Here is a 27,541-nt window from a genome sequence, read left to right on the forward strand (position 1 = left end):
GTAATATTTTGCTCTGGTGCTCTGGTGTTTTTAAAAGTGTGGTCTTCATACCACCTTATTTAAATCACATTTTGTAAAAATGCAGACTCCTGGCCCTTCTGTAGAACTACTAAAGAATCAGAGCAATCCAGGTTAGGCCTGGAAATAAGCATTTTAACAGTTTTCCCCAAATAATTCTTATAACCAGCAAGATCATCACAGATGAATTTTTCACTTATCTATACTTACTATGTTTCTCAACAGCATCATCTATAACATTTTATAAACTTACTATGTTAAAACATATTAGAGCTCTTTATTTGAATAAATGTTTCTATCTTCTAGCAGTCAAGATTTCTTCAACTAACAATATATTTAGCTTGGCCTGTCATAATTTTTGTAGGTTATTTTCCAAGGGGGAATTCAATGGCCACAACAAAAAAAAACACTCTAAGTTTACTTTAACTTTTACTGTCACATATCAAAATTTAAATTAACTAAGAACTAGTTAAAATGACTACATGTTCTTGTTGAAAATGTGATGAAAAATGACAAATAACGGTACAGTTCTTTATTTACAGAAATAAGGGTTATAAATAGACATAGTAATAGTTTTTTTTTTTTTTAAGATTTTGTTTATTTATTTGACAGAGATCACAAGTAGGCAGAGAGGCAGGCAGAGAGTGAAGGTGAAGCAGGCTCCCCGCTGAGCAGAGAGCCCAAAGTGGGACTCCATCCCAGGACCCTGGGAACCTGACCTGAGCCTAAGGCAGAGGCTTAACCCACTGAGCCACCCAGGCACCCACCATAGTAATAGTTTTTTTTTTAAAATACTTTATTTATTTACTTATTTGACAGAGAGAGATCACAAGTAGGCAGAGAGGCAGGCAGAGAGACAGAGAGGAGGAAGCAGGCTCCCCGCTGAACAGAGAGCCCGATGCAGGGCTTGATCCGAGGACCCTGGGATCATGACCTGAGCTGAAGGCAGAGGCTTTAACCCACTGAGCCACCCAGGTGCCCCCATAGTAATAGTTTTTAAATCAAGTTTTTCTTCAATTGTATATCACCTATGTTGTCAATAATAGTTTTTGTTTTGTTTTACCTCCAGTTGTATTCCCTCCTTTGCTATTAACATTTTCAAATAAATAAATAAATAAAAAGAGCACCTGGTTCCCAGAGGAGACCAGAGCAGTTCATGAGTGATGCATATCTCAGCCGCCCCTGTCCCTGACTGCATTAGGTCTTTTTGCACTTTCCATTTTTTAGGTCACACAAATACTGTAAGTAATGTAATGAAACCACAGGCTTGTCTGTATTTTCTCATACAGCCAAGCCCTGATTCATAAATATTTCATTTATTGTTGTCTTAACTCTAAAAGAGATTGGCCTGTATTTTTCTTGCTTTATTCGAAACCTCTCTCTTCTAAAAGCGATTCTGATGATGACTTTGGTAAAGAAGCACACACTACACAGTAAAAAGGACTCTCCCTCAGGAAGATGGCAGCTGCCTAGGCCAATGAATCAGAAATGTTTCATACTCAGAAACAGAAAATTCATGTAGTTCTGAAATAAAATATTTCAAAAGAAAATTCAGTATCATATGACAGAGATACATTTTCTGAGCTTTAAAATGACAAGAAAAGGGTTCACGTGAGTACCCTTAGGTCAAAGAAAACAAGGAAAATTCAAGATGAGTTCACAGGGAAAGATTAGGAGGAATGGGTATTATGAGTTAGGTGGGTATCAAAGAATCACAAATTGCTTATTCAAAACATGGAACAGTGGAAGCAAAAAAGGATTAAAATTCCAAGAAAAGACCCAGAAATGATGTTGTTCAATATCAACTCTTTCATACAATAAATAACAAATGTTACCTCACATCAGGCCTCCTGTCAGAAAGAGAGATGTGTATTCTGAAGAGGGGGGAAAAAAAAAAGAGCCCAGCTAGCTGAGTATTGTGGATTTGCCCATAGCAAGGAAGAAAGAACATCAAGGAAAAGAACTATTCCTCATTCTTAGTCTTTTCATCCATCTTCCCATCTCCTCCAGCTGAGAGTATATCATCTACAAAGTTTATATCAAAAATAAGAACAGGAACATTCCCCAAGACAAACTCTGCAAGATTGGCTTTAGTTAACCTAAAAATATATAAATTAAAAAATACCAGCACACATAAACAGAAAAACCTGGCTCCAGGGTCACCATAAGTAAATACAGGAGGAGATTCTCTATACGCAAAGGCACAGGAGCAAATCTAGTTGAAGAGCCATCTGACTGCTAAAGAGCCGTGGTGTGAAGTTTTCAAATTTCCCATTCCAGCCAGATACTCCACTCCTCTAACTGTACCCCAGGCCTCTGGTCTACCCATACCTCACTTGCCAGAATACATAAAAAGCTTTGAGTTGGGCCAAAGCTTTGTCTCATACTTAAAGCTGCGCTGCTTCATGACTCTTCAACCTGTCTGGGGACCTTCCCAACATCTTTGTATTGCCCCGACCTCTAGAAAACTCATGTGAAAGACATTCTTGACTCATTATCTACACCTCTGATGACTCACCTGATAACTGCACTTTATTCACCAGGATTTATGCTGTGATACTCATAATGACAAAAGTTGAGCATCTAACAAATGACTGGCATCCAAATAATTTCTTCTTCCTGACAGCTTAAGAAGCAATGAGGAGAATTACTACTTTGGCCTGAATAGCAATGAAAAGGGAAGAACTCTCATGAAAGAATTTGTCAGTTTTAAGCTCATAATTCCAAGCCTGCATTTAAATGTGGCATGGATTTTAGTAACATCAGTTAAAAAAAAAACAAAACTATGTTTATATCTATATGAATATTTGTGTGTGTTTGTGTGTGTGGCAAAATATAATCCATGGGCTAAAAGTGGCTCACTCTTTGATTTTGGATGATCGGTAAGGTAAGAATGGTTTTCAAACAGCTGAATAAAAACCAAAAGAAAAATATTTTGAGAAATATGAAAATTATATGAAATGCAAGCTTTAATGTCCATAAACAAACCTTACTGTCACACAGTCACATTTATTCATTTAGTTATTGTTCATAGCTGCTTCTAAACTATATGGCAGAGTTGAATAGCTGTGGTAGAGACCTATGACCCACTGAACCTGTATTTACTATCTAGCCCTCTACAGAAAAAATTTGCCATCCCCTAATATATGATGGCTTGGCATGAAACTCTACCATAAAAAATGGCTTGGGATAAATATCTATGAAATGATGAGTTATTGAAAGTGAAATTATGACCCTATGGCCAGCCTGAGAAGGCATTAAAAAGAAAAAAAATAGAAAATAGTTAAAAAAAAAAATCAGAGTTACACAGGGATTACTTGACCTCAGAAATAATATCACATGTCAAGGAACAGTATAGAAACATGACTCAAAGCTTTAATAAATACTTAAAATGGGCTGAAGCAACCTCCTCCTCCCCTCACAAAAATCTAAGAATGCTTCAAAATCTTATTTAGGTGTAAGAAAAAAATATAAAAGAAGACATGAGCCTACTGTTTGGTGACAATGGTATATTATCAGACAGCTGAGATGAATCTTAGGTGGTTTCTACATTCTCCACCAAAAGGGAAAGTGTTGAAACTAAAATGGAAAATCAGATAGGATTAATAAGAAAATCAAAGCTCAGGAATCAATAAGAGAACAATGAAATAAATCACTTCAGGTATGCACGGCCAATGGAAGACAATCTCAGGGTATTAAAAGTAAATGTTACAGGGGCGCCTGGGTGGCTCAGTGGATTAAGCCTCTGCCTTCGGCTCAGGTCGTGATCTTGGGGTCCTGGGATCAAGCCCCACATTGGGCTCTCTGCTCAGCAGGGAGCCTGCTTCTCCCTCTCTCTCTGCCTGCCTCTCTGCCTACTTGTGATCTCTCTCTCTGTCCGATAAATAAATAAAATCTTAAAAAAAAAAAAAAAGTAAATGTTACAACAGAACAATACTGATAACCCTGAAGAGTTACAAACAACAGGAAAGGAGACATAATACAAAGAGGGGCAAATGCTACTTTATTTTTTTTAAGGTAAAAGCATTCTAGAAAACGAAGATCAGTGATCTTGACATTATTCCTCAACAAAATTCTAGAACAGGTTACTAAACAGATGGTTTGTGAGCACTTAAATTAAAAAAAAAAAAAAAAAAAAAAAGAACCTGCCATGGATTTGTTAAAAATAAGCCATGCCAAACCTTGTTTCCTTTTCTGACATGTTACTAGATGAGTGAATCAAAGAAATGCAGTAGCTATATAATAGCTAGACCAAGAAAAACATAGAGAAAAGTCTCTCCATGGCCAACTTGGGGTATGTCCACTTACTATCTGTGTAACTTTGGGAAAATTTCTTAACATCTGGGATAAGAGGCAAATTTCATGGGTCTCTCATGTGTCTACATGTGTTATGAGCAAAGGCACTGGCAGCTTTTGTTCTAGACTGTCTTTCCCCAAGTGTTTGTATAGCAAATAGCCTTTGCAGACAGAAACAGTATCTCCCCATGGAACAAAAGGGAAGTTTACCTACGGCCCGTTACAAAAGATCTGGGTTCCTAAACCTGACATGCCACATCAGTGAAATAACCCACTGAGTGTGCAGCATGAACCTGAGCCACTCTACAGAACTCCTGTAGGACTCGGGCTGGGGGGAGGGAGGGGGTGGGCAAGGAACCTAAAAGAATCAAGAAGCTCACACTGCTTGCTGTATCAGCGGTAATAAAGTCCTCTGCCTCTGATCCCAAAGTCTTGGGTCTTCGGCAAGCATCCAGAAAGCAGTGTGGCTACTTTGTTGGCTTGCAAGGAGGGTGAAATTTCAGATCCTTCACAACTCAGCTTGCCATTTGTAGAATGGGGAAATAACAGAACCTCCTTATAAAGGTGTTATGAAGAGTACATGAATTAACGCACACAAATTGCTTAGAAAATGCCTATTTAAACTACCTGCTCCATGAATGCTATCCATTATTAAGACTGATTTCCAATGTTTATGGGTAGGTAAATAATCACATCCAAAGGATTAATGACAAGCGAAGAAATCCACGTGCACTAGCTTTAGTAAAGGCTCCATTCTTAACCCTATTCTGCTCAATGTTTTTAAAAATAATAAAAAAGAGCTACAGAAATGTATTAATCAAACTATGGACGACAGAGTCGCTAACACAGAGCACAGAATCAGGATTTTGTTTAGATCTTGAAATGTTGAGTAAACTGTAAAAGAAGAATTTTTTAAAAAGATTTTATTTATTTATTTGGCAGACAGAGATCACAAGTAGGCAGAGAGGCAGGCAGAGAGAGAGGGGGAAGCAGGCTCCCTGCTGAGCAGAGAGCCCGATGCGGGGCTCCATCCAGGACCCTGGGATCATGACCTAAGCCGAAGGCAGAGGTAAAAGAAGAATTTAAAAGACATACAAATCCTACTTTTAAAATGAACTAATCAAATTGTTCACTCTTGGCAACTTCCATAAAGTGAATTACAACTCAAGTGACAATGTATCATGACTAAAAAATGAATTGCTATTAGGTTAGAGGGGAAAAAAGGTGGAGATAAATTTTCAATGTATTCTGTTCCCGTCAGGCCAACTCTTGGTGTGGTATTTAGCTCTGTGTACATTTTTTTTTTTAAGATTTTATTTGTTTATTTGACAGAGAGAGATCACAAGTAGATAGAGAGGCAGGCAGAGAGAGAGAGAGGGAAGCAGGCTCCCTGCTGAGCAGAGAGCCCGATGCGGGACTCGATCCCAGGACCCTGAGATCATGACCTGAGCTGAAGGCAGCAGCTTAACCCACTGAGCCACCCAGGCGCCCCACTCTGTGTACATTTTAAAGGGAAACTCTGGCAAACAGAAGCATACCCAGAGGAGAGTTATCAGAATTGCGAAGAATGAAATAAGTCCTTATAGTATATAAAGTATAATGGGGGGAAACCTGACTTCTTTAGCTTGAGAAAGGAAAGATTTAGCGGAAATGAAAGCTTTCAGACATCTCCGAAGTCATCGATGTGAAATACTCTGTGTAAATACAAAGGGTAGAGCTAGAAACAATGGCTGATTCCACTTCAGTATAAGGAAGAACTCCTAAAGAATTAAGTTTTTTCAAATGTTGGATGTTAAGATAACAAATTTTTCATGTTCCTGAAAAGTTCCTGAAAGCCACTAGCCCGAATTATGACCATGGGTACCTTCACATCCAGATGTCCTTTCACTGCTCAATTCTTGTCTGTTAAAAAAGCCAACCCACCAGAAGTTTCTCCAGGCTTCTTGTCTACTTTCTCTCCTATCTCTCACTCCCTGGTTTCCGTTCCATTTCAGCCCAGTTAGCCCCTTCGAACTGACAATTTGTTCTTAGCAGCCCATCTGAACCTTTGATTCACCTCAGATATTCCCTTTCCATTCACTGCATCCCACAGGCAATCTGACGAAGGCTCCTGGTTAAGAAACCCTAGGCCCGGGCGCCTGGGTGGCTCAGTGGGTTAAGCCGTTGCCTTCAGCTCAGGTCATGATCTCAGGATCCTGGGATCGAGTCCCACATGGGGCTCTCTGCTTAGTGGAGAGCCTGCTTCCCTTCCTCTCTCTCTCTGCCTGCCTCTCTTGTGATCTCTGTCAAATAAATAAATAAAATCTTTTAAAAAAAAAAGAAAGAAAGAAACCCTAGGCCCATCTCCTGTCTGGCTTGGAAGGGAGGATGGCAAATCAGTTTCGGGGCACCTGGGTGGCTCAGTGGGTTAAAGCCTCTGCCTTCGGCTCAGGTCATGGTCTCGGGGTCCTGGGATTGAGCCCCGCGTCGGGCTCTCTGCTCAAGCAGGGAGCCTGCTTCCTCCTCTCTCTCTCTGCCTGCCTCTCTGCCTACTTGTGATCTGTCTGTCAAATAAATAAAATAAAATCTTTAAAAAAAAAAAGGAAAATCAGTTTCATGATCTCAAAGACTCTCTTCATTTCTAGGGCTCTCTGATTCTTCTTACTTCTTTTGCCCCTTACAGAAACTGGTGGATGATCCGTGATTGGGGAATAAACAAATAAGTGAATGAATAAATGAAAAAAAAATTATTGAACAACTGATGATGAGCCTCTTTCTTCTTTAAAAACCGGTTACCTGAATGGGTCTTCTATACTCCAAACAGATGACAAGGGGTGAAAAGACATGAAAAGTAAGCACCCATGGGAACAAGGAAAGCAAGTATGAAAGCAAGAGAGGCTGGGGGTGGGAGCAGGAGCAAGGGAAGAGAATTATGGTAAAACCTCCCAAATTAATTTTTAGAAATGATTAGCCAGTAGTGTCTCTTGTTTGGAAGCCATGCCAATTTATAAGGCAAAATAAAATTTGAGGCTATATAAAAATATATTTGAATGGAAAATGAGAGAATTCTAAACTCCTAAAGAATTACAACGGGAACAAGCAACTACATTATTGCAGAGAAAAAATAGTACACCACAACAATATGAACGAATCTCAAATGCATGATGCTGAGTGAAAGAAGCCTGACTCCGAAGACTACAGGTTGTATGATTTTACTTATAAGACAGACTTGAATATGGTACATGTATACAATGGAATATCATTCAGCTATAAGAAGGGAGGATATCCTGCCATTTGTGACGGACAGCATGGATGGACCTTGAGCACATTATGCTAAGTGAGATAAAGTCAGACAAAGCCAATTACTGTATGATATGACCATGTGGAATCTAAAAATGTCACACTTATAAAAAACGTCAAGTAAAGTAGTGGTTATCAGGGGATCGGGGTTAGAGATTAACTGACTTTATTGAAGGGTTCAAACTTGTAACTTGCTTGTAAATAAGCCATAGAGATCTAATGTATCATGAATAGAGACTACAATATGGTTCTACAATTATGTAATATGATAAATATCACTACAATGGCAATCATGTTATAATATACAAGTGTATCAAAGTAACACACTAGGCCCCCAAAATTTATACAGTATAAAAACTTGCCCCCCAAAAGGGGGGGGAGACTTGAAAGGACAAAACTATAGGGACAGAATAGAGATCAGCAGTTACCAGGGCCTAGAGGACGAAAGGAGGTTTTGACTAAAAAGCACATGGAAAAATTTTGTAGCATGATGGAACTATTCTATATCTTAATTACAGTGGTGATTATAGAACTATATATGTTTGTCAAAATTTACAGAACTTTACACTAAAAGGGGGTGAATTTTACCATACATAAATTATCTTTTACAAAAAATGGAATGAAACTAAAGAGCTTAAAACAACTTTATGATGGGGGCGCCTGGGTGGCTCAGTGGGTTAAAGCCTCTGCCTTCGGCTCAGGTCATGATCCCGGGGTCCTGGGATCCAGCCCCGCATTGGGCTCTCTGCTCTGCAGGGAGCCTGCTTCCTCCTCTCTCTCTGCCTGCCTCTCTGCCTAGTTGTGATTTCTCTCTGTCAAATAAATAAAATATTTTAAAAAAAACAACAACTTTATGATGATGAGTAATTAAAATAGACACAATATTGTCTGTTTGTCTATCAATAGACACGATAAAAGAAAATTACCAGAATCATTTCTACAATAGCCAAGGTGTGTGTATATATATATATATATATATATATATATATATTTTTTTTTTTTTAAAGACTTATTTGAGAGAAAGAGCACCATGAACACTGGGGAGGAGCAAAGGGAGAGGAACAGAATCCCAAGCAGATGCCCCACAGAGCAAGAAGCCCGTTGCGGGGCTCAGTCTCAGGACCCTAAAATCATGACCTGAGCCAAAATCAAGTTAGATGCTCAACCAACTGAGCCACTCAGGTGCCCCCCCAACATACTTTCTTAAAATGAAATGTTAAATATATAGCCAAACAAGTTTTTTTTAAAAAAAACTAAACATATTTTTACTGTCTCATGAATAGTTAACATGTAAAAATAAAATTATTCATTCACATTCCATTTCTTAAATATCCTCTCATAAGAAACATAATCCTAGGAATAAGAAAATAAACATTAAATATTTTTCTTAGTTATGTATTCATAGCTTGTTACCATATATTCTCTTTCATTGTACATTTGCACTTAAAATTTGATCTTAGATAGTCAGAAAAACAAGTTGTCTCTCCAAATGAAAATAAAACTTGTAACAATCTTCCTTTAATACAGCAATATGAGTAAGCATGTACTTAGTCATATTTTAGAATCTGGCATCGTTACAGACCAGTGGAAATGATATATTTTCAGGATACAATTAAAAGGATATCAAAGAGAACAAATCTGTAAAATTAAATACCAATTAGACGTAACAAATCACTCTGCCTTCTTCTGTTTGCGGAACAGTATGAGGAACAGACATGTAGGCGAAGGGACAGTTTGACATTTATGAATATTACAAAAGAGCAAAGAATTAGAAGGATAAGATAACTTAAAAGCATGCTTTTCTGGAAGTAAATATTATAAAGTGAACAAAATTATAGATTTAAAATTATTTTATTTGGGAGAACACGAAGTCAGGCTGTCCAATGAATTCTATTTTAAGTTACAGGAATATACATTCTCTAACAAGGTAAAACACTTTGAAATGTGTGTGTTTGCAAGCTTATACCACTGTCAGAAACTCCCACAAATTATAATCCCTTACCTTCTGAGAAGAAGTCTTTGTTGCTATTCTCCTTGTTTGTCTGCATAAAGACAAACCTTTACTGCCACGAGAAAAGCAGCCAGAATAAACAGAGAGAGCAAACTTTGTATGACGGGAGGGCACACTTCGTGGGGTGCATACACTTGGTATGACTGTATGTGTTGCACAACTAGGGGATGGGGCAGCAGAGCAGTGAAGACTGATCTAGGCAAGGCTCTAAAAACTTTTTAGCAGTAGCCAGGAGAAGAAAGATGCCTCAAGAGATTTGGGGCAAAACTTCCTATGTGGCACACTGTATAAAACCGTGTCACTCCCTTTAAGCCCAACTACAGCAAAGATATGTAGTATTCCTGTAGCTGGGAGTTGTGTTTCCTTTAAAGCAGCACAATGCATAGGCTGGACCATGTGGCAGCCCGACATTTTATGTGGGTTCTAAAAATGTATGTCTGTGTGTGTGAAGTCCATCAAAAAGGGGAGCTCTAATTTTAAAAGACAAAGTTTATCAAACAGCTTATCCAACTCCACACTTTATTTCTGGATTGGTGACGCCTCGAGCTAAATATATGAATGAGCACAGGACCAAAGCAAAATTGTGAAGAAATTAATATTTTGGAAAGTTAATGACACGCACTTCAGGGGAGAGAATGCCAGGGGGTTATTTATTCCGAAGCTCTTACCCCAAACGTGATCAACCCCATGTGAACTCTGCCTTCTCTGCTTGTCTCAGTGTTCTGGTTAAAGGAGAGGAGGCTCCATTCCTGACAGAAAAGGAGGAGTGGTGTGAAAACACCCAGCAGGCTGAGGTAATAGAAGAATAATACTTTTGGATTTTAACTGAGTCCCCCTGAGCGGCATAAGCAGTTATTTGTGGTAACTATTGTTAGTTTTACTTGTTTTTATTTTACGAAGTATCTTTTTCTTCCGTTTATTCATTTATGTGTGTTTTTATGGCAGTAAAGGGAGAACATGTTCACAGCTTCAAATTTGGTTCTATGTATTTCAAAAAAGACCTTAACTGAAAAAATCTAAAAACTAATCCAGGCTCTTTTTAATTTTGGAGGAAATAACCTACTCAACATCACACAACAGTCATAGGCAGACCAAGGACTGGAATGCACGTCTCCTGGCACTTAACACAGAATTCTGCATAGTAAAGCAAACTGGCTATTTTACCAGCAGTAATAATAATTACACTTTACAGAAGGATCCATCTTCCTTCACATTCTAACATGCATTATGATTACCAAAGAAGTGCTTTAATACAAAATTTCCGACTCAGAACAAGGAAAGGCGAACCCACTGGAATAGCCAGATGCAACGTGGAGGGCACTGGGTGTCTGAGGAGCCAGAGAAGAGTAGCAGAAGATGTAAGTTAGGAATTTTTTAAAAAGGGAAAAGTGGGGGTAATTATGTAATAAAAGCCCACTTTGCCTTGTTTCACAGTTTTCCAAGGGCTACACATTCACTGATGGTATAATAAAGTATCAGAACGATTTTGAAAGATTTCATAATTCAGTCCGGAGGAGGGAGGAGGGAAAAAGAAAAATGAGAAGGGAGGCCAGGAAGAGAGCCCTCCTTCTTCATTATCAATAGAAATGATAGAGACTCCTTTCCCTGTTCTCAAGGTATTTAAAATAAATCTGCTGAGCAAGTTAGTGTGTATTTCAAATACGGACATAATATGTGAGAGGGAGATCTACAGAACCTCAGGTCTATAAGAAAATAATCAAGGGGGATTAAAGAGGGCACTTGTTGTCATGAGCACCAGATGATTTATGGAAGTGTTGAATCACTATACTGTACACCTGAAACGAATATTAGTTAACACTATATGTTAACCAAGTGTAAATAAAAAAAAAAAACTTAAAAAGAAAATAATATGTATATTTGTTTGATGTTTTATGGAAAGTTGTATTACCAACCCATACCTTATGGGTCCAAAAGCAATTTGAGCAAGCTCAAGAGTGAGATTTTAAATTTGGAGAGATGGATCTTCCATCAAATCATAAATCCTCCATCTGCTCTGTTTAAGGATAGATACTGAAAGAATGAGACAAAAGAGAAGTTGGAAACTTACGGTGTGTGAGCCAATGCAAAGACGGAAAGCCATCTAAACCCAAAGGTTTTCAGAAGAGAACTTGGCTTAACCTATTTCCCCCTATCTTCCCTATAGACAATCCCAGAAATATTTCATATGCCAATGTTGTATCCATAGTGTAGCCTTTAGAAATATCGATGGAGTCTATTTATGCTATTCATATTAAAATATAATTATGAAATAAATGATTAAATGCTATTTTGACTAAACTAAGCATTATTATATTGAAGCATTCAACTATTGAGCATTTGTTGTTATCCAGAAACACAAACATCCATTCACACCTTTTAAAAGTTAAGTGCAATATTGTTTCTCAGATGGGAATAAAAAAGAGATACAAAATACTGAACTTGAAGTATATCCACCAGAGAGCAGAGCCACATCTTGGTCAATACAGTAGTGAACAGTTTTCCTAAATGTGATAAAGCACAAAATAAGTGTAAGGTGAAAAATAATTTCAGTCACATAGAAACTGATACAGACAGAAGTAATTTCTTGGACCTCCAACAAGTCATTCATTCTTTTTAAAAATTATTTCTTTTATTTTTTTCAGTGTTCCATAATTCATTGTTTAAGCACCACACCCAGTGCTCCATGCAATACGTGCCCTCCACAATACCCACCACCAGGCTCACCCAACCTCCCCCTCCAAAACCCTCAGTTTCTCATTCATTCTTAGCTGCTACCTAATGCAAGGCACTGTTCTAAGCATTGGGTTAGAACAGTGAACAGAACAAAATCCCTGGCTCCGCGGAATGTACGTTCTCATCGGGAGGACATATGATAAATAAACAACTGCTAAAAATGTCAGTTGATGACGGTGCTGTGGGGCACATGAATGTATGGCAAAGGTGGCAAAGCAAGATCTATGAGGATTTGTTATTTTATACAGGACGCCTTCTCTAATAAGGATATGTTTGAGCAGAGGCATGAAATCCGTGAAGATATCCAAGTGTAGAGCATTTCAGACGGAGAACACAGAGAAAAACTCTGAGGTGGGAATCAGCTTATCCTGTTTTGAGAAATATCAAGGAAGCCAGTGTGGCTAGAGTTGACCGAGTAAGAGGAGAATGTTAGGAAAGAATGTCAGATAGGTAGCAGGGGTCAAATAACATGGACTTATATAAGGTCTTTGTCTTTTATTCTCAGGGACATAAGAAGCTGCTGGAAGGTTTACAGAGAAGAGTGACATAATCACATATTTTTAAAAGATCGCTCTGCTGTGTGGGGAACAAACCGTGGTGCCTAGAGAGAGAAGAGGGGAGATAAAGAGCTACTGCAACATTTCAGGGAGGAGATGATGGTCTATCTGATCTGATGGGCAGCAGTGATGGTACCAACTAAATGTACAAAACAAGACTGGGGAGGGGGCGGGGCACTTAGCTAAACTAAAGGCAGACAGAGAAAGGGAAAAAAACTGAAGACAAAAAGTAAAGAGTTAGCTAAAGGCATACAGATATAGATCAACCAAATCCTGGAACATAACTTTGGGTGAAGTAATGGTGAGGAATAGTTCTTAAGGATGTTGGGGATCTTTTTTTTTAAATGAGATGATTTTATGACAGTCTACATATGCTAAGATGTTAAGCTATTTGGATTAGTGTACTATAAGTTTCTCCTCGCTATCTGCCAGTGAGAAATTTTATAAATGCTTTCTCTGAAATATGTCTACCACTGATTTTTTTTCTTACCCCCTAAAATACATTTTAAGAAAGTTTGTTATTTTCTTAAATTGAGAAAAAGTTACAAAATGATGGCTGTAGTTGGGTATATGTACCAAAATAATACAAAACTAAAAAAATACAAAAAACTCTCACAGAAAATGTCATTATAAAAGTTAAGAAAGAAATGAATACCACAGAAACTTTACACTATTTCTAGTAGCATGCCTTATTTGAGGAATTCAAAGTTAATTTCCTTAACTTCCTTAAAAAAAAAGTATAACATTCTCATGACATAAATCTTTTAGGCTTATGTTAGAAAGATCTTTAAAAAGAAACACTAAAAACTTAAATAAATTTTAAATCAACATTATCTTCCACAAAGTATATTTTAAGCCTTCCAAGACAGAAATCAAGAGAAATTAAGGAACATTAATAAACTAAAAATGCTGAGAGCTTTTAAACCCCTGGGGATTCATTTGTTTCATAGCAATGTGCTTCACAACACTTAAATTATTTGCTTTTGCTAATAAAAATAATATGCCATAGAGAAAGGAATGAAGACATATTTATCAATATAATGGGAAGGTATGTTCTAGAGATCCCTGGTAGATTGTAGGAAGAGGGAAGTATACAACTGAATGGGAAATTGAATTAAATTGGTAGAATATAGGTCCAAGAACACCTATTTCAAATATCAAGGAATTTAAAAGGTTGAACCTGGGCCTGCATAGATAATTTATGGAAAAAATGCATTTTAAACAAAATTTTAGATAAAATTATATAAATTGAAGTAACATAGAATTTCAATTGTTCATAGAAAGCCAGTTGGACAGGTAAAGAAATATAGGAAAGATAAACAAAATTCATAATTACAAAGTGAAAAAGTATGAGGACCCAAAGCTGAAAACATTAAAATATAATGTAGCTTTGAAAATGAAATGGGGATGGTAACAGCACACCTCATGTCTGAACCTTGATACTCTTAATTTGGCGGCTTGGCAAAAAAATGTAGAGATAAGCACAAATTCCCAGTCACTCCAATTACAGAATTGAGATTACACTCCTAAGAATTAGAACAATACTTAAAATACCACATTTGAGAAAACAGCAAACTACTGAGGCATCTATAGAGAGAAAAGCAGTTTTAATACATACTGAAAATAAGTCACCACATACATATAGGTTTATTTTTTCATTTTAATATTAATAGCGTTGGAACATAATGCATCTAAATCTTCTTGAAGGACCTCTCTTCAGCATCTCAGTGTTCTAACATTAACCTTTTAATTAGTCACAATAATTCTTCACATTTCACCAAAGTTACTCTCTCTTTTTTGCTTGTTTTGTCTGGAAAATTGGGGGTGGGGTACGGATAAATACACTGAGCAGAGCAAATAAGTGTATACAAAAATACATCAGAGGCAATGACAAGGCAAAAGTCAGCAAGTGGAAGTACACATTTATTTTAATGGGTAAGAATACCCACAGAGAAGAATATTCCATAGGAAAGAGTATTCCACTATCTGAGAATTTACGAAATTCAATGGCAATGAATTTTCACATAAGCAATGCTGATCTTAAGAAAAAAAAATAATGGTATTTTTAGACAACTTCCCCAAACTATGCTTAGTTAGTCTGCTAAAAGAAATATTAATGGGGTCCACTTGCAAGTTCTGAAAAACAAATGAAGAAACCAAAGTTCTAGAACAACTCCATAAAAAGGTAATGAAAAGGACTTAAGCCTCATGAAGAAAAGGAAAAAAAAAAAGAAAAGAAAAAAAAAAAAACCCACCTCTAGGAACCTAAAGTATTTTACTTGATAAAGACTATGGAAGTGACATGACCAGAGGCCAATTATATTAAGAGATACACAGTTGGATCTAAGAAAATATTTATGTCATCTAAAGAAGGAATAGAACTAAAGTAAACTATGGCATATAACATTTGATTTAGGCATTAGATTCTGTGGATCTTAAGCCCCAGAATATGTTTAAGGAAAGTTGCAAACACCTGGATTACTTTTTCAGGCCCTTGAGAAAATATGCAACAGTCATTCTGGGTTGGGTCTGATCAAGTTTGTTAGAACTCTATGAATTAGGGAGTACGTAAGTAAGGTTACTTTGAAAATCTATGTAAATCTTAAGCTCTCACTGGGCCTGATTTAAGAAAGAGGCTTTCTTTATTCAAAGGGCACTATGAATCTGGGCACTGGTTAGAATATTTGAAATCCATTCAATTATCACTAAGAGTACTACCATCTATGAAAAGTTAAAGAAAAAAAGAAAAAGAGTTTGTGTCAAGAATTAGTACTGAGTAATTGTAATGAAATGGTTATTTCTGAATTCAATGGTGATTTGCAATTTTGTCTAGCAACAATCAGGTCAAGAGAACTTTTCAGTGACATTGTCTACTTACAAGTCAGTGGCTTCTTTCTAATTTAATTTAGAGAGGCAGAAAATACATGACCACTTCCATCATTCAGTTTTCTATCAGTATTATAACTAATAGCTGATCTAACATGAGACTATCAATACAGAAATAGACAAGGGTGATGAGACAGAGCCAGCTATAAATCCTTAAAAATATCACAAATAATATGCCCTTTATGTAATTGAGTTCCATATCCCTCACATTTTCTCTTGAAATAAAAATGTCTGGTAAATTTGTCTGGCTATGTTCATTATACTGTTATATGCCCTAAGAGTCTCAGTCAAACCATGAAGTTATTTTCACATATTTAAATATACTTTTCATAAAGTATAATTCCAATAGCTATGCAAAGAGAGTTGGTCTGTGTTCTTAAATACTTGCTTGTACAAAAGGAATAGAACTCATTACAGTTATCTGTAAATTTAATGTTCACCTTTTTTCCGATTTTTATGGTGTGCCACATACAACAATCCCCCCCATTTAGCTTTCTAAATTATTACAAGGATTCATTTTATTAGTAAAAGCAAAACCACTGTACTATCATCAGTGCAAAGAAATAAAACTTTGATGACAGTTTATTTAGATACAACCATTAACAAATCTATTCATGTCCTAATGTAATTAAAGGTCTCTTTCCACCCAGAGTATGAATTCTATGAAAACAATATTCAAGTCTAAAATTTTCATCACTTTGATCCCAAAATATTAGTTGAGAAATTTTGATAAACAGTTAAAAATAGTTCATAATTGTTATCTGTATATAATTTTCTTTGATTATTCCGGCACCCATTGTAGTGCAGTGGTAACATATTAATAATCTATGCATAAAAAGAAAGCATGTGTTGTACTGTTTAATTGAATGATAAAAAGTATTCTCTTAGAAATTCTTGTATTCTTATACTTAATAGTGAACTTTATGCTGATCTTTGAAAATTGAGTGTCCTCTCTCCCTTACCTACAGGCATCTATCATCAGGTTTCTAGTCTCCTCCTTAAAAGTTAGTAACTTAATCACAAACATTTATTTCACTCAGTTTTGGAGAACAATGAAATAGTGGAGTTCTTAAGCAAGCACTGAATTGAACAACTACTGAACATGGGTCTAGTTCAGTAATAAAAATGTAAGGAAGGAAGGGAGAGAGGGAAGGAGGGAGGGAGGGATAGAGAAAGGGAGGAGGGAAGGAAAGGAAAGAAAAAACGACTTTTAAAAAGCTTCGAAACTAAAATGAAATTCTACGACGCTCATGATCATCGTATATAGAACTTTACACCCGCTTTATTAATGGTATACACAAATCAAAATTGTAAATTAATTGTTTAACACTACTAAGCAAACATTACATTTTAAAATTCCACTACACTGAGAATATACTTCTCCATAACTCACAGTGACAGAAAAGATAAACAGGCCCCTTGACAACTTAAAACATTTCCCGAGGTACGCCACAACGCAAGACTGAAGAGGAAAGTATCTGAAAGCTCATCTTTGCTTCAGTGTTGACCTCTAACAGACTTGCTATTGAACACACCCCTCCTGCCTCCACCGCTGCCTAGCCAAACTACCTGGGTGAGGAGAGCGTGCAAAGATGTGCCTTCCAGGCAAACTTTGGTTTTCTAGAAGTTAATCTCTCCAAATACTTCCAGTTGGAAAACGTCCACTTCAGCTACTTGACACCAGGGCGTCACTTTCTCCCCTTGGCTTACCTGCTCCTACTTAATTATTCTTCCAAGTAGACTCTGGGCATGTTGGGGAGGTAGCTCTTTAAGCACGTCTGAATCCGTGATGACTATATAGGTACACATCTTACACACTCCCACAGGTCTTTCACACCCTTTTTCCCTCCGGGCCGTTCTCAGCACTCACCCAGGCCACGTCTGGAACGCCTGCCCACCTGGGAGCAAACAGTACTCGAGGAATAATCTCAAGATCAAGAAACTGACTGGATTTCAACACGTGGTGAGAGAAAATGGGGGTGGGAGGGGTTGAAGCATTACAGATAGCAGCTGTGCATTAAGTGGGTTAAATCTGTTGGTTAAAAGCTGAATAAACAAATACCCAGATGGGTCTAGTTCCTTGGGGATTCCGGAGTCTGAGGAGGACTTTGAGCAAGTGTCCCGTTTGGCCTCTCAGGAGTCGTCCCTATGCAAAACTCGCACCGGTTGCGCCCTCGAAAGTCCCAGACTCGCACGTGTCCTTCCCCTCCCGTTCCTCCTAATCGGTGTCACCCCCACGCGCCAGGTGCCCTGAGAGACTCACCTACGAGATCTCAGAGTCTGAGGATAGTAGGGCAACTTTTCCTCCCTGCTCTACACAGGCCAAAACGCCCTCCGCAAGCGAGGGTCCACGACGACACTCGCTCAGAGGTCGGGGCGTTCGGGCGCGTCCTGGCCTGCGGGGCGGGGAGAGGCGCTCGGGAGACACGCGGGCGGCGCTCAGGCGGCGCGCGCGGCCACCCAGTGGGTCCCGCCGTGCGGCCGCCGCACGTGAGCCGCGGCGAGCGGGAAGGTCCGTCGGGACCCGAGCTCTGCCCCGGTCACAGCCACCCCGCGCTCCCGACTGCCCTCCGCTCGCCCGGGGCCTCCACGGACTTCCAGGTAAAAGCCAACCGAGAAGCCCTCCCTTTCTCCGCAAGGTGCCCGCGCTCCTCCCACATTCCCTCCCTAAAGAACCGGGAGGTGCGAGTTCGCCCTAAACCCACCCACAGAGTGAGCACAGTAAAAGTAGGACTAGGTGAGATCCGGGTGAAGCAGGTCCTGCTGACTGTGGACAGGGCAAAGAGCGTGATCGGGGCAGCAGTCAAGATGCACCTAATCCCGAAGAATCACTAGGGGCCAGGAGTTTCTTCACTCGAGAAAAGGAGTGTCCCCTCCCGCCTTTAGTTCCCAGGGAAGTACTTCTTAAATGAACGCTGAAGCGCCCAACTTAGAGACGGACGAGCTGCATGCACTTGCCCAATTGAGTAAATAAAGGTCAGCAGTTGGATCAATAAAGTGTGTGCTTCCAACCGCCAGATGTTTTTACTGTTGTTTCTCCTCCCAGGCGGAAGGGGGGAAGGGAGGAAAAGGAAGAGACAACAAACAATAAAAATAAAAGAGTAAACAAACACACATCTGGTGTTTCGACACACATTCTCCTCCAGCCGCGGTCTCTCTGGACGAGGCAATATTTTGCATATTCAAAACTAAAAACCCTACGTGAGCCAACGGCAATCTCCCCTCTGTCGATTCTCCCTTCCCCCATCACATGCAAAATGAAAAAGAACAACAAGTGGTAATGTTGGGTCCGGAAGGCGACCCCGACGCTGAGCCGAAATTTGACACATGTCACACCCGCCCCGCCGCTCCGAGCGCTGCGGCTGGGGCGAAACTTTGCCGCCGCCGCCGCGGGAGGAGCGCGCAGCAGAGTAAAGTCGCAGCCCGGCCAGGCGTGGAGGTGGCTGGGACCGGGTGGGGTGCGGAGGTGCAGCGCGCTAGAGTGAGGACGAAGAAACTTACCGCGACCTGGGACGCCTGGGCAATGTCCCGGGAGGTGGCACCCGCGGCGCCGAGGCAGAAGCCCCCAAACAACACACCCACGAGCGAGTCCCGGCAGCTGCTGCCGCGAGTGGGGGGCGCGCCCTGGGGCGGGGGGTGGGGGCGGAGGAAGCCGCAGCCAGCAGATGCGGCCGCCGCATAAATAACCCGGACGGGCGCTCGCGGGCGGGCTGCGGGTGGCGCAGGGCTCGAGCCGGGGCGCAGCGGCCGCCGAGGAGCTGCACGCGCCAGCGTGTCTCGCGCTTTCTCGGAGGCTCGCGCTGTCTCGCGCTGCCGCTCCCCCCACCCGGATCTGTGTGTGTGTCTGTATGTGTGTCTATGTGTGAGTGTGCGCTGGCGGGCGCGCGCACCCGGGCCGCGCGCGCGTGTTGTTGGCAATGCAAACTGTACACACACTGCGCGCGGAGCCGCCTCTCATCAGAGGGGCGGGGTGGGGGAAGGGAAGCCTCGGAGGATTCTAAAGTAGTGTTGGGCCACTTGTTTGTTTTGTTTCACTTTGCGTTGTTATTGTTGGTTGTTGTTGTTGTTCCCAAAAGTGGTTTGGAACCAGCCGGTTAGAATGCCTGTCGCCCCCATCCACCTATCTCCCCCGGTGCCCCAACTTCTTAAAGGGAGAAACGCGGAGCAGAATATTGTTCGGATTTGCAGTGGAGCCTCCCGGCTGACGTCAGGTCCACCTGCTATGTAAACAACTCGCTGGAGAACTTGTTTGTTCTGCGCCAGATCTTCCCCCACCCCCACCATTCTCCCCACCTCCAGCTCCGCCTCCTCCCGCTCGGCCCAGACGGCGCGTCGAGGAAGGGGGTGGGGAGGGAGGAGAGAACAAAACCTTATGCTGTATTGGCAAAGCCGAGTTGTGTCTGCTGCTTCTTGGCAGTCCCCAAAGTACGTCCTCTCAGCAGACGGAGCTGCTGGCAAATGAAACAGGGGATTCCACGTGAAGTGCAGAAAGCTTCGAAGGGATCCAAAGCCCTCGGTGGCAGGGAGTTAAAAGTGCATGGTAGTCAGAAAGGGAGACCCAAGCGTGCGTTAAAACGCTGATTGGTCTTTCTTTCCACGGTGCGCGCCTCTGCGGCCTGGGCTAGAGAGAGGCCGAGTGTCTTTCTCACTCTTCATTGTTGTCGTGGCTCCTGTCTCACTAGGGCCCAGGAGTTCTTGGGCTTCCTCCTGGTCGCTCAGCCAGGGTCACCCGCGCGGGCCTGGGCTGCGGGCCGGCCGGGGCGGGGCTTGAAAGGAAGGGGCCCGCCGAGCTGGGACTTTTAGGTTTTGAGACTTCCGAGACGCGACGGGCCCTATCAGTGACTGAGGGTTGCAAAAGTACCCGGAAAGAAGGGAGAGAAGAAACTGCCAGAGTCCGCTCCGCGCGCACTTCAAAGCCAAGGCGCCGGCGCGGGGGATGCGCGGGCCCGGTCTCCGGCAATAGGGTCCCAGCTCCGTCTGTGGAGCGTGACCCAGCCAGCGGGCCCACGCGGGACCAAGGGGATGACGAGGGAAAGGCCGAGGGAGGACCAGACGGGCCTGGATGGGACGCGGGGACCGAGCGGGGGATTCCTTGGGAGTCCCTTCCCCACGCCCGGTCCCGGCAGGCGGTTCCTCCCCGCGGGCTCCCGCCAGCCGCTCGGCTGCCCGCTGGCTGCGCGACCCTCCACCCGCTGCCTTCCGGGCGAGCTGCTGCCTGAGCCCGCAGCTCAGCTGACAATCAGTCGCGAAGCGTGGCGTTCCGAAAGGCGCTGAAACTTTCTTCCAAATAGCTGCAGCCGAGAGGCCGTTGCGAACAGAGCCTGGCCCCCGGCTTCCTCCCAGCCAGCTTTAACATCTCTGGTGGCAGAAGCTGGGGGTGGGGTGGGGAGGGTCGTAGTGACCGGGAGACGGGCGAGCGGCACTAACTTCTGCCTTTGAGTCTGTCTTTTCCTCAAAGAGCAGCGCGCCCTTTCTCTAAAGGGCAGACGCGAGCTCACACACACACTTGGCACCAACTCTTCCCTTCAGAACCCGCAGTTCTCCCGGGGAGGAAGCAGCCCTGGCACCCACATCTGTAAACACACCGTCAGCTTTTCTAGTGAAACCAATTAAGTCAATAAGCCACGGGTCTGGTCGTGGGAAGACGGCCCCTGCCAGGAGGACGAGGAACGAGGTAGAGTTGGGCTTTGAATTGCGGTGCTTTCTGTGAGCTTTTAAACTCCAGGTAGTCCTTAAGTGCTCTGCTTATGATTGTGTTCTCACTTTTTTAAAAATGGTCTTTTTCGAAAAGCAGGCTGAATAGTGGACAAATAACCCAGATTTTTTTCAAGATGGGAGCGGGGAGAGGAGAGAGCAGTCTTTAGAAAACGCCAGACCCAAATGGCCCTACCTCGCCCTTCTGAAAGACTGGGGATAATTTCATGTTAAGTAATTTGCGTTTATGCTTCACTGACAAGCCTAAATAAAAGGCGGATTCTCTGAATTAACCCGAAACTATTCTGAAAAAGGAAAGAGTAAACGGTGTCGAAATCCTTGGAGCGCCGAGGATGTGCCTTTCCACAACGGTTTGCGAATAAAGATAACAGAGCAGTCAGAAGGGCTACAGAGCCCCACTTTCCCCCCTTCATCTTCCTCTCCAGCAAACACCGACCCCATTTACTTCCCTCTCTCTCCAGGAGTCTCGAGGAAGTGAGCGAGATAGGTTTATTATAGAGGAGTCTGGGCCACTTAGAAGAGAAGTTCAAGTTCCCAACGAGGAGAAAGAGGGTTACGCTCTCTAGACTTGGACAGGAACGGGTTTAGTTAGCCTTTCACTTTTCTGTACACAAAGACACGTTTTGGTAAAATTTGCAGCCTCTGACCTTTCTCTCCCTTGAGTACAAATAGCCAGGAGCCAAGAGGTACAAAAGGATATCCCAGTCGGAGGAGCACATCTTTCTAAATGGGCCGCATACCCTTGCCAGGGGTCTTTCCAAGCGAGGCTGAGCCCGCAGCCCCCTGGTGCCCCCGCTTAACTTCGCCCCATTATCTCCTCGCCTGCTGCCATTCCCCGGGCCACCAAGCCTTTCCGCAGGGAAGACGCCCAGCGAGTTGAGGAAGCAGGTCCTGCCTGGAGCCTCTGCCCCCGCCGGACCCCTAGCCCGCTGCTAGTGGGCTGGGCCCGGGTTCGAGAGGTGAAAGTTCAGGCCCGGGGCTCGCAGCTTGCTGCCCCTCTCCCTTCTCCTCTCTCCCAACCCCCGCCCCTGGCCACAGTGCAGACACAGCCCGGCTACCAGGGGCTGCCACGGTGGCACGTAGTTTGTTGATGGGTGGTCATAAAATATATTTATTTGCAATTCCTTTAACTCTCCCACCACCCCCGCCCCAGCATGGCCCCGAACACTGCGGGCTTTGTTCGCCTCGCTGCTGCTGGAGCCGGCCGGGGTTTCGCGCTCTGTGCTAACAGACTCCAAAAAAAGTTGAAGTGCAATAATAGGAAAACCGGGTTTCCGCAGCTGAGGAAAATGCTGAAAGGGCAAACAGCGAACGAATAGTTTTCTTTTGCACAAGTCACTGGTCAGCCCACTGGATCGTGGCAGCCTTGCAACGAAACACTGCCTAACAGAGAAAGGGGGAAAGCCAAATTCTGTCCTTGTAGTCGCCGCACAGGGTCGCAGCCACAGCTCGAGTCTCCTTTGCAGCACGTGGGGCTGCAAAAGTCATTTAGAAAGGTTCCAGGGGAAAGTTAAACGGGTCTACTAGGTAATTGAGGAGTTTCACCGATTGGACCTCGAAGTTCTCTCACGAAAATTTATTTGATTTCAGGTTATTTTACGATGAAACCGCAAATCAACAAATTCCAAGCCACTGCCCTGTTATGGTCTAGGCGAAAGATAAATTCGTTTGAGATGGTCCCTGCCCGCGCATCTTGCGCGGAATAACCCTCCCCAAATGAAACTAAGGCCAGGATGAAGGAGAGCAACATTACGCGAGTGACACGTGTAAGAAATTTCGGTTCAATGCCTCTCCGAGTGAACTGCTTAAATTTTAGTTTGTTATAAAAATATAATTACTCATACATTTAGGTCTATTTTCTCCAAAACTTTCAGTTAAACAACAATTACTTTTTTCCCCTCCCTTCAGAGCCATTTCACTGGCTGTATTTGCGGCTAATACTTAGACTGGAGAGCTCGCTGGGAGAAAGGGACAGGGACACGTTATATTAAATTATATTTTTCCTCTTAGGGATACCATCTTCAAAGTTGTATTACTCATTTCAAATAGCTTGAAACAAAAGTCTTCTTTAAACGCCAAGGTGAAATATTTTTCTTTTCACACACAGGAACGGGCACATTTCAGATTCCTGTTTTTCCCGTTCTCTACAGTTTTCTGAAGATGAGCAAATAAACAGACTCCTTTTAGCCATTCTCCTATCACCACTCTCCTCCCAGGCACATTTTAGGAAAAAGAGAAAATTCTAGTTTCACGGAAGTCAAATCAAGGGTAATCTATGTTACAAAGTCAAATTGAATGTAGAGGTTGCAAAATTGGTGGAGTTACACCACCATCTGTCGTTAAGCTTCGGGACTACAAAATTTGGGACCTATAATAAATCTTAATGAGCTTTCCCAACTTTTTTTTTTTTTTAATCATCACAGACTATGCTTTCCATTTGTATTTTTATAACATATACCATAAATTTACCTGAATCCTAAAGTAACAAATATGTGTTCATGAATTCATGCTTCTACTCGGATTTTCTAGTCATCTCACCTTCAGTAAATAAATAAATAAATAAATAAATACCTCACATCTGCCAGCTTTTATCCTCCAGATAAAAGTCTTGTCAAATCAGCTGTGAGGCTGCAGGTTTCAGTCACCCCTTCCTCTTCCCTTGCTTCTAGTAGTCTGTTGATAGAAAAAAATGGAGTGTCCACTCCAGGGGCCACCTGTCCTGGAGCCAATAAGAGTTTTAATTCTCTTTCGAATTTAACCTAGTTCTTTATTAGTATATCTATTCTGGAAACATATAAACACAGTATATTTCTGCAAAGAGGTTGCTGTGAGTGTCTTTAAAAATTGCTGGAAAGACGGTTAATGTCAGATTCCAGTTCTGGTTAATACTGCTGCAAAGACAAAGATCAGTTGCTTTGGGATAAAGTCTTGCCAAGGAAGGCTTTATCTAAATGAATATAGAAAAAGGACAACTGCTGGTTAAAGAATTGTACTGCTGACCCAAAAGCCTCCATCAAGCAGTGAGGACTCCATGTTTTTCACACAACACTGTTGCGGTATAGTTTATATATTTTAGAACTATTGTTTTTTTGTTTTATTTTGTTTTTAAGGAGATCTGAGCACCAAATTTCTGTCTTCCAGAAAGTAACTAATTTTTAAGAAATGTAACAGCTTGCTTATGTTGGTAAGGTATTCACTGGAAATAATAATATGAAGTTGAGTCATATTAAACTATCTGTATCTGATCAACTTGGAGCCACACAGATAACAGTTGCATATGGCTCAAATTAATAGTGCCTAGACTTTTCTGAGAAGTGGTCTATCTCTGTAAGAATAAGCATAGCCAAATTGTCAAATCCCTGATGTTTACTTCCTGACACACAGATTTAACTATACCGAGTTGCTTGATGCAAGAGCCCTTTGCTTGATGATGTTTCTAGTATTAAATTCGTCTTAGAGTTTGCATTTGTCTTAGAGTTATGGTGAAATTTTAGAACTGAAGGAAACTTCAAAATACTCTTGTCCAGTCCCTCATTTTACCAATCACGAAGCAAAGATCCAGAGATGACAGCAAGATTATACAGCTCATTAGTAAAACTGATAATTATTATTTAATTATTTCATATTTCTAGACATACAATCCTCCTTCCCCGTACTCCACAAAAGGCATTTTTGTTACACACCCGACTCTTTATATTTTCTTCACATCCATCAAAACTGATACAGCTCAGTGACAGCAATATCTTTGGATGTCAGTACAGTATTAAAGATGGTTAACTGTCATGTCATGTCCACTGTAATACACAGGAGGGAAAAAAAAGTCTGATGACTTGTTTCTCTTGAAAGTCAATTAAAGTCTGCAAGATTTCTTCAATAGTGTAAAGAGGTTCATCACTGTTGATTGCAAGTGTTCATTATAGAAAAACTGATGGCAAGAGGTGCTAACACAAACCACGGTTTATGATGTTTTTCAGGGTTAATGATCTTCAGGGACTCCTAAGGGGCGAAACCCATAATCTTAGTAGCAGCTTGTCCTCACTACACTCAAGAAATAAAGGCTAACACGAGGCTGTGAGACAAAATATAACATTGATTTTTTTTAAAGCTATGAGCAAAAATGAACTATATCAAGAACCTGCATCAGTGTAGATTTTTATTTTGGTTTAATAACCATATGGCTCTAGTAACCATAGTTTACCCAGAGAATGTACTGAAGTGGTTAATTGTAACAAATCACATAAAAGTTCAAACATCTACCCTCTTCCCCTTCCCTTCTGCTTCTCTTCTTTCTTCTCACTCTCCTTCTGTATCTTTCTCCTTCTTTTCCTCCCTTTACCATCATCTACATCACCATCCTCATAATGACAACTTCCAAAATTCCCCACAGATATTTATCTCCCAAGCTCCAAATGTGTTTAATCAATTGCTTATTGATAGTACCATATGAATTGTGAAAAAGTACCAACTTACCCTCTTTTCTCCTTGGCCAGCTATTCCTCATGCCACCTATTTAACAGTTAATAGTCCCTTAACCCAACCTGTGACTGAAGCCAAGAAGACCCAAGTCACATGCACTCCCTCCTCCACATTCTCACAATCAATGCCTTAGCTTTTGTTCAGTTACCTCTTTCATCCCCCATTGTCTTCCGTCTTTCCCCATGGTGTTGCTTTGCTTCACGTCTTCATCACTTCTCACTTGGTCATTCTTGATAACTTTCCAATCACCTTCTCTCCTTTCAGTTTCTCTTCGTTCCAGTCCATTCTCTTCACGGCTTTCTAGAACGCATCTGAAACACATGTCACTTAGAACTAGGCCACGCGTTCCTGTAGCCAGTGGAGTTGAATCTTAAGTCTGATAGTCCAATAGAGCAAATATGTCCAGCAAATATGAGATATTTAATCATCTTCCTTGGAATGAATGAATGAATGTCATGCCCCAGACAAATGTATTTTAGATGTTAAATATATTCCCTCAGAACAGTGTCAGATATATTTTTAGCTGTGTATCATTTTCAGCAGATCTTTTAGTCTACTTTGTACCCAATCATCTGGCTAAAATAGTTATAACCAAAGATTTTCATTATTTTTTCATACGAAAGAACTTAGCAGATAGATATGAAAGTATATTCGATCTGGCATTCCAATTCCCCACTGCATTATTTAATGGCTCAACAAATATTTATATACCAAGCACTGTGGTAGGTAGTCCAAGAATTAAAGATGTATAAGATTAGGTCCCTGCCCAGAACGTACACTCTAGTGAGAGCTAGAAGATATATAAGTGGATTATTTCAATAAAACATGAATTTCAATGCAGCCAAAGGTAGAGGTATATCCAGGATATAATGAGACCAGGGAAAATATTTCTTAAGGCTACACTAACAAGTTGTTGATTTTTTATTTGTGATGATAACTTTAAAAACAAATTTAAGTATACATCTTTTATTTTTTTAGTTTCTGTTTAAATTCCAGTTAGTTAACATAAGTGTAGTATCAGTTTCAGGTGTACAACATAGTGATGCATCACTTCATATGTCTCAGGAAGGGCACTCCTTAATCCCCATCACCTGTTTCACCCATCCCCCTACCCACCTCCCCTCTGGTAACCATCAGTTTGTTCTCTTTAGCGAAGAGTCTGTTTCTTGGTTTACCTCTCTCTCTCTTTATACATCTTTTAATCCAAAATGTTAAATTTACTACATAGCAGCCCCCCAAAACTTACAGTCTTTGGCTACAAGTATGAAGTTGTGGTGAAAACATGGCTAGATCATGAATTTAAGGACTGTGAGGAAGTATGAGGCTGTTTCCTGAATTATTTCATGTTACTCTTATATACAAAATGCACTTTTATAAAAAGATTACTTCTGATTTGTCCTGATTTCACCACAGGAAAATAGTTTCATAATAGACAAGAACTGGGGGGAAAAAAAAGAGAACATAAATGTTCCCAGTTTAAGGAGAGAGTCACATGTTTTTCTCCCTCAGCGTCTCAGAGGAGGAAAGCAGTTATCCTGGCCCCATAGGGTCCCCTAGGGACAGTCATAGG

At 41.2% G+C, this 27,541-nt stretch overlaps 1 protein-coding gene across 7 annotated transcripts in view; it reads right to left on the reverse strand.

Annotated features, from left to right (window-relative positions):
- The window catches only part of FOXP2 (forkhead box P2), a 572,651-nt gene extending 553,077 nt beyond the window's left edge, over positions 1–19,574 (reverse strand). For 6 of the 7 annotated variants that reach the window (XM_046021111.1, XM_046021110.1, XM_046021114.1 and 3 more), the window contains exon 1: positions 19,282–19,574. The gene's annotated coding sequence lies outside the window, so the exon portion shown is untranslated. Of the gene's footprint in view, positions 1–18,043; positions 18,350–19,281 lie in introns of those variants that run through there. The other variant, XM_046021109.1, reaches the window with a different exon arrangement.
- Positions 19,575–27,541: the final 7,967 nt, after the last annotated feature.

The sequence above is a fragment of the Meles meles genome, chromosome 10 (genome assembly GCF_922984935.1).
Source record: "Meles meles chromosome 10, mMelMel3.1 paternal haplotype, whole genome shotgun sequence".
Taxonomy (NCBI): domain Eukaryota; kingdom Metazoa; phylum Chordata; class Mammalia; order Carnivora; family Mustelidae; genus Meles; species Meles meles.